The 8,267-nt window shown below is 35.3% G+C and overlaps 1 long non-coding RNA gene across 1 annotated transcript; it reads right to left on the bottom strand.

Moving 5' to 3' along the window:
* Positions 1 to 5,717: 5,717 nt before the first annotated feature.
* On the bottom strand, positions 5,718 to 6,569 carry LOC114541878. The gene is made up of 3 exons (XR_003689389.1): positions 6,543 to 6,569; positions 6,362 to 6,421; positions 5,718 to 6,025 (listed from the first exon to the last, which is right to left on the bottom strand). It is a non-coding gene; the product is annotated as an uncharacterized LOC114541878 (long non-coding RNA).
* Between the last annotated feature and the right edge of the window lie 1,698 nt (positions 6,570 to 8,267).

Genomic DNA, 8,267 nt, shown 5'->3' with positions numbered 1-8,267 from the left:
GTTATGCCACATTTGATGATAAATAGAGATAACTTTTCTGAAGCGTGCATTCCGATATGGATACATCCAAAATAAATACTCAATGCATGGCTAAGACAATTGAGGAGAAGGATCGATACATACATACACACATACAGTAGCGTAGCCAGCCTGTCGATTTGTCCCGCTATGCTAATATTTTGGTGTTTATTGACTGCGAAAACAATGAATTTCTAAAGATATAAATAATGATAATAACTCGAAATTTACATAGCGGGACAAAATCGTCAGGCTGGCTACGCCACTGCACACATACACACATACATACACACACACACACATATATATATATATATATATATATATATATATATATATATATATATATATAATATATATTATATATATATATAATATATATATATTAATATATATATATATATAAGGATTAAGAGATAAAACTTCAACGGACATACTTTTAAAACCATTTATTGAAAGGTTGTTAAAAACTAGCTACCAGACGTTTCGCTATTTACAGCTTCATCAGTGGATTAAAAGATTTTATCACTATCGTCCTCTATTTATACAAGTGAAGCCAATTACAAAATCCATTGATAACTAAATACTGATAATCCTACCTATACAACCGTTCATCAGATGCTGGGATGAATGTGGATATGAATGTGGGATGATGCTGGGATGAATGTGGGATGAATGTGGATAAAATGAATGTGGATAAACTATTAGAAATATCTAATAGTCTTAGTGATGCTATTAAATTTACCATAGAGTTACCTGAAGACAGTAAATTACCTTTCCTAGATACATTAGTATCGCTTGATCATAACAACAAGTTTTCAACCGAGTTATATGTTAAACCCATACATAGTAAGTCCATAACACCGTGGGATAGTCATGGATCTGTCTCGTCTAAAAGAGGCATAGTCGTAGGAGAAATTAAAAGAGCTATGATATGCTCTACTGATAAAAAATCGGAAAGACGTTCGATACGAAAGATCATGAAGATTTTTAGAAGTAATGGCTATCCTAAACGATTTTTAATATCGGTTGTAAGACGTATTACAAGAGAGGAACATAATAGCAAGGAAAAGAATACGGATACCATTTATCTGAAATTACCATTTGTTAATGAGCAACTTAAGCGCAGGGCGCTATCAGTGATTCGCAATACCGGAATTAGCAACATCAAAGTCTCGTTTGTTGGTGGTTTGCCATTGGCCAGGGTTTTTGCACCGCCCAGGGAAAGTCTAAATTGTAAGCAGAATTGCGAGACATGTAGGATGGCATTGAAAGAAATCAGTGTCTTAGGAAAAAATGTTGTATATCGGATTTTCTGTGGCCATTGTGATCTTAAGTACATAGGAGAAACGGGTCGTACAGTGGGATCTAGAATAAAGGAACATTTAAAGATGAACAAACAAACAGTATATTTACATTTAAAATCACATGATGTTAACCCTCAGGAGGGCGTTCATATTACATGGGAAATTATGCATAATAACGTTAGGCATTATAATGAACGTAAGATAATAGAGGCTATTGAAATTCAAAAATGCTCCCAGCATCTGATGAACGGTTGTATAGGTAGGATTATCAGTATTTAGTTATCAATGGATTTTGTAATTGGCTTCACTTGTATAAATAGAGGACGATAGTGATAAAATCTTTTAATCCACTGATGAAGCTGTAAATAGCGAAACGTCTGGTAGCTAGTTTTTAACAACCTTTCAATAAATGGTTTTAAAAGTATGTCCGTTGAAGTTTTATCTCTTAATCCTTATATTATTACCGGACATGGAATTTTCATCAAATAGATCATATATATATATATATATATATATATATATATATATATATATATACAATTTTGACACTCTAGCCTGCATCAACTTTCGGAGGAGGGGGGGGGGGGGGGCGTGTACGCAGAGTATAGCGTGTACATAAAAAACATAAAAAACGAGTTGGTATCAGCTTCATCTCGCTGTTGATTTTATACTTCTTTTAAATAAATTTATAGAATCAGCCCTTTTTACATCAATGGGTAGGTTATTCCAATGGATGGCTCCATTGTATCTGAACCTTATTTTAAGAAATTCTTTCTTTAGTTGTCCATGGTAATATTAAATCAGTTTTATGATTCCTAAGATCATTGTGAGAGTCACCATCATTACATCATTGAAATAACTCTTTTAAGTTTGAAGCAGCAAGGTTTAAAGCAGCAAGCTTCAGACTCTGGCATCTAAGTAAAAAATAATTTGGGTTCTTTACTAAGGCCATCATATAACCTTCTAATAATAAAATAGCGTATGAGCTATTTAAAAAGTATCCACAAGTGCTGTGTGAAGATCATGCTAATGTGCTTCAATGTCCTAATCTGCTGTAACGAAACGTTGAAGCTCTTCTCCATAATTTATACACCAAATTTTTTATCTATATTTTTTGTGTCATTTTGTTACTAAGTGGCCTCTTACACTACGGGCAATTCAATGATACTTTGTGCTTTAGCAGGCTTCGCCACAATGGGCAAATCAGTGATATTTAGTTCCTGTGCTTGTGTGTCAATATTAACAATTGATTAATGATTTACATAATTATTTCAAATGTAAGTCATTTAGCATGCCTGTGTGAGATGTGGCACATATAACAGTAGTTAAATTTTCTACTGATAAAATACATGTCTGATTCTATGGCTACAAAGCTGGAATTCAGAGCTTTTGAATGAAAACAAACTGTCTTCTTAGGAATATTAATTTCCGCCTGGCTGTAAAAGCGCCGTTAAACTCATATTAAAAGGCACATTTCGATCTTACTTCTTGAATAAACTCTAAAACGTTCATCCGCTTGATTAAAATGCACAGTCAAAAATGAAGACGTTGCTTCCGATGAAAATCCAAGTTTTAGAAGCTATTGACTTTTCGTATAAATCCTGTATTGACCACAATCGCCATATGGATTTGCTAAATCGTATGATTTGTCGACTGATTTCTTTATTAAGCAGTCTGCCGAAGCACTTGGCTCTAGTTTCCTGTTTGCGCGAAGAGCCCTTCATAAAAGTCAACGAAATCGTAAACATGAGTGCTCAAACTATTTATGCCTTGTTATCTATATAGACAATCCTGTTCCAAAAACACAACGGAATTTCGGTAGATTTTGCTAGAAAATTTCCCCAATAACGTTCGAGTAAGTATTCGATCAATTTAGCATGGCTAAAGTGAGAGGAGAGAAAGAGAGAAACACCAGGGTCAGATACTCTACGAAAGAGGTTCCCTTCGCGCTTCGACAGCACGTACATGCGACAGAAACCATTGCCATGCAGGAACGCAGGCCTGTGAGCGGTGAGGTATATTGGATCGTTTACACCAGTGGGATTTAGAAATCAGTTGCCGGCGAATAACAAGTGCAGTCCTATAAGATTAGATTATTGATTAAATATCAGCTGCATGGTCGTCAGGAGGCAATTAGCTTTTGTCTAAGCTATTTGGCGAAAATGCCTTTAAGTGTGGCTCAATGCTAAAATAGATCCATTGACAAGTAGCTTTAACGAATATACATGAAACTTTGCCAAAGTCTTGAGGTTGTGAAGTGTCGCTTTTGCGTTGCCTTTTTACATAGCGTCAGTGATTTTAATTCATTTCATTTATTTTAATTTATGCTCGTGCAGATATAGCTTCAGGGACTTAATTTAAAGAAACAAATTAAACAATTACAACAATGTTACTGTTGTAATTATTTGCTAGTGGTACATGGTAAGATAACGACAAAAACGTAGGGCAAATACAAAGAGAAAAGAACGGGCTATGCATGTACGTATTGTCAAACACAGTTAAAATATTTATCACCATGCATGCACCTTACAAATTGATAGAATACAAAGCAACGGAAATTCCTAATCCTGTGTAACTTGTTGCAAAGAGCAGCATGTTGTAAAAGTCTCGAACAGTCTTCATAACACTTTTTGATGAAAAATAAATAAATATGGATTGTATGTATGTATTGTATGCACGGATGTGCCGAACTGCCTTGAAGCTTCTTTTTATAGTCAAAGAGTGTGAAAGAAAACATGCATGCAGAAACTAAATTATATGACAAACGCGTACTAGGAAGTGGTAACTGCACCGGCATGACACAACAGCTAGTATGGGCTTAAAGCCCCGTTCACACTACCGTCAATTAATAGCCGTACCGTGCTAATACATCGAGGCTAGTGTAAACGGGGCTTAAGTTGCACTGCCGGTGCATTGAAATCTCCAGGTACCTTAATTTTACTACATGTTTCATTTGTTTCGAAATTAATGTATGAGATGTTTTAACTGTCGCCTAACAGGCGGTCTTTAATAACTCTGTCTGACAAATATTTAATGTATGTATTATATGTACGGATGCACTGAAAAATCTTCAAGTTTCTTTCGAGTATAGTGGCCTTCCATATCATATAGGCCTGCCATATCGATAGAACCTATTATAACGTAATCTTAAGAGCCTCATTGCTGTTTTGTTTTTTATCTCAACTACAGTTTGACTGAACATTCTACTTTCACGTTTATATACAGGATTAACTTGAAAAATCGTTTGCCTTTTTAAAATTATTGAAAACGCTTAAATAAAGCAGTGAAAATGCTTTATTACAGACGTAAACAGGTTACAGGTTTCATGCACCTAACCACTCAAACGTTTCCGCTAGACGTGCAATTAAATATTTCTACCCGACAGTCGGGGAACTAGCTCTAAAACTGTAACTTCTACGGAAGAACTACATGTGAAGTGGAACCAATGGAACCAAGGCGAAAAATTACACGCCAATCAGGCGCAGACGTTAATGAGACCCTGCCCAGCCTCGTACCCAGGCGCTTTATTGGAAAAAATAAAGGTTGCATTCAGCGTAATATAGAGATCTGTGGCTGAGATGTGCGAGCGCGCAGGGGTGCTTGGGGAGGACGCGACAAATGAAGCGCCTGGCAGAATATGCAACAAATATGGCGCCGGCGGACGATTTATTCATATATTTCATAGATGCAAATGAGAAAATTGCCGTACACCCCATCACCGGGCGGTACATTTGGGAAAGATTTTGTGCAAAAATTATCACTGCGTTGTATTATTCATCATTTTCGAATATTAAGGCGCAAACAGTTATTTACGTGCGCTGAAAGAAGAGTATCTACTCGAATATGCAATGATTTACATCAGATTTAGGTTGCACATTTCTTCCATCTGTTTGACTTCTTTATTAATTTGGTTTTCTGGGAATCTGTTATTTTAACACCTCCAGAAACACTAAGAATTTTGACTTTGACCTTGTACGTTTTTATCAATGCTGAGTTCAATTTGAATCTAAGTTTGTTAAGCTCATTAGCCAGTTCAATGTTGTTTCAATCTAATGCAGTAATAGCAGCAGTTGATTCTGTTCATCTAAGCCATTTTCCATTACATTAAGTTCATTCTGCATTACAGAAATATTATCATTCTGCATTACAGAAATATTATGGTTTACTACCATGTGGTTTCATTAACAAATTAGTGTAAATAACTGTATTAAATGTTAAGAAAAATTAACTATTGAAACCTATGTAGAGAGTAATTCATTAATATTCCTTCATAACACCAACACTCTTTGGTATACTGTACTGTACATGAAATTCAACTGGTGTACCACAAAGCAAACAATAGACTTAGTTCATCCCTACAGCAATATACTTATATACATCACACAATGTAGATGAAGGTTGTGTACAGTATTCCAAGAAATTACTATAATACATTTATAAATTATATTGTTCCATAATCCTATTTACTACATTATACTCTCAAAAGGAGATACATATTTTCACATCCAACAACTATTTACTTTTTTGTAGAATGTGGGAAAATTTCTTTAATTCCCCGAGTCAAAGTATTCTTTTTATTATCAGAATGCCATGTAAACTCATTAATAATGTCTGTTTTTCATGGACATTGGAGTCTTCACAATAGTCCAACAACCTTTCTAATTCAGAGCATAAATTTGGTGATTTATATCTTCCACTACCTATGAAAAGCACAAATATGTATAATTTATGAATAACAGCCCCAATATCTGACAATTGAGTCTTGATATATAATATGTACTTATGTTAAAATTCACACAAACTCCAAGCATTGGGGTTAAAGCATGTTTCCCTGCTGAAATGATTCTTTTCCTTCCTCTTTCTGTGGGGTGATGGTAACAATCTGACCTGGAGTTTGTTATTGTATATTACTAGTAACACGCATATAAATTGCAACTTGATAGCATTTTTGATATAGAATGAAAATAAAAATGTATTATTGTTTAATTAATATCAATAGAGGAAATATTTAAATCCCAAGGCAACTAAGCACTCACCTCTAACACTCAATTCTTCGATACCAAACGTATACCTTTCCTCCTCCAAGCTTGATGATACTTTTGTAAGGAAATTAAGATGAATTTAAATGGTGTTAAATACTGCGCGACTGTGTTTTAATACGAAACGAGATTTGTCAAAATAGTCGTATTAAAATAAAAAAAATCAGTATAAAGCTACCTTCAAATGATAGTTCTTGAAACGATCGTTTCAAATCATCCATAATTTTGATCGCAGGTTCAATTCTTCTTCAAAATATGTCTACATATTGACGATATTGTAGTCTTCACGCATTTCTCACTTTTTGCAAAAATGGGAGCCGGAAATCTGCATATTCTGCCAGGCGCTTCGTTCTCCCGTCGCGTCCTCCCCAAGCACCCCTGCGCGCTCACACATCTCAGCCACAGATCTCTATATTACGCTGAATGCAACCTTTATGTTTTCCAATAAAGCGCCTGGGTACGAGGCTGGACCCTGCCTAAAAGAAACGAGCGTGTACTTCCAGAAATATGTATTGTTTGTAAAAGAGATGGCTCTTGGTTCTGACTAGACAAGGTATGGTCATTTTGATAGATATAATAATATTAGTAACAATGTGCTCTCGAGTTTGGTTTTAAAATATCTTGAATTGTGGTTAATTAAGTTTATTTTAATAAGGTTTCTGATGCTACAAACATACAACTGTGTTATTAGCAGATATTTAGTTTAATAATTTTGTCCTTACCAGGTAACTAAGTAGAAAGGAAGAACCCCACTCATGTTGGCAGAAACAATGGATGCTGGTCTTCTACGTACAGCTGCCAAGGGAAAGAATGATGAACGGATACTCGTGCAAATCCGGGGGAATGACTGTGTAGCACTGGAAGTCCTCTACCACACAGTTTGTTACTACAATTATACAAAATTTCTCACCAGAGAGACAAAGAAGCAATTGGAGACTGAAATATCTACATCAGTGTACGAGAAGTCTTATGATGTCTTCTGTAAGAAAGTAATCGAGATTGAAGTCATCGCAAAAAGCAAATAAGGTATAAGAAAGATTTGCTGGAGAAATTTGTTATCATTGCTAAGGACACTGAGAATATGGACGCATCTAAATATAGAGCTTTTAAACGCAAGCAACGACTGATGAATAGTTATCCCCAACTTGTGTTCTATTTAACGAAAATGAGAGATGTTAGTGGGATTGTATGTGTGGAAAATTTAGAAATGAAGAGAGCTATACCATTGATGATGCATGATGATCTGAATTCCAACACAGAAACTGAGGGAAATTCTAAAGTCAATGAGTTACAAATTCTATACAATGCTGCATTGATTCTTTGCTAAAAAGGTCCAAGATATACCAAAACTGAATCTTCTTTGGCCACCATTGGCATCTGATTTGACAATGGATAATGTGCAAAAAGTTGTTCCATGTGAACTTTTTAATATATTGGCTTGGGTTTGTGAATTCTCTTCAGAGCCAACTTTAAGCGAGTATAAGCCAATTGAGGGCAAGAACAGTTCCAAACTAACATCAATTGTACAAGACCTTGTGAATTTAGCATCTGGGAGAAGGAATCCTACCCCCAAGAGCATAGCACTTGCCATGGAACTTGGACAACTGACAGGTTCAGCTTCAGTAATTTCTCTATTGAGTGGCTTTGGGCATTGCATGTAACACTCATTTGTATTGTGCCATGAGACTGCTCTTGCACAGATGAATATATCCAATGATTCTGCTATTCCTCCAGGCTTTGTTAGTGATGTGAAGGCTATAGTTAAGCAAAATATTTAACTTGTTCCTTGATTGTGTGAGTGGTATTTATATTTATATATTCTCCGTCCTGTTTGATACAGGTGGGTTTTTAACCTCACACAAACTTTTATTGAATTAAGATGTTAATAAGTAGAATTAAACAT

The sequence above is a fragment of the Dendronephthya gigantea genome, unplaced genomic scaffold (genome assembly GCF_004324835.1).
Source record: "Dendronephthya gigantea isolate DGI-Jeju-01 unplaced genomic scaffold, DenGig_1.0 000315F, whole genome shotgun sequence".
Lineage (NCBI taxonomy): Eukaryota > Metazoa > Cnidaria > Anthozoa > Malacalcyonacea > Nephtheidae > Dendronephthya > Dendronephthya gigantea.
Note: the sequence above shows the minus strand (reverse complement) of the source record. Positions and strands in the feature narration are given on the sequence as shown.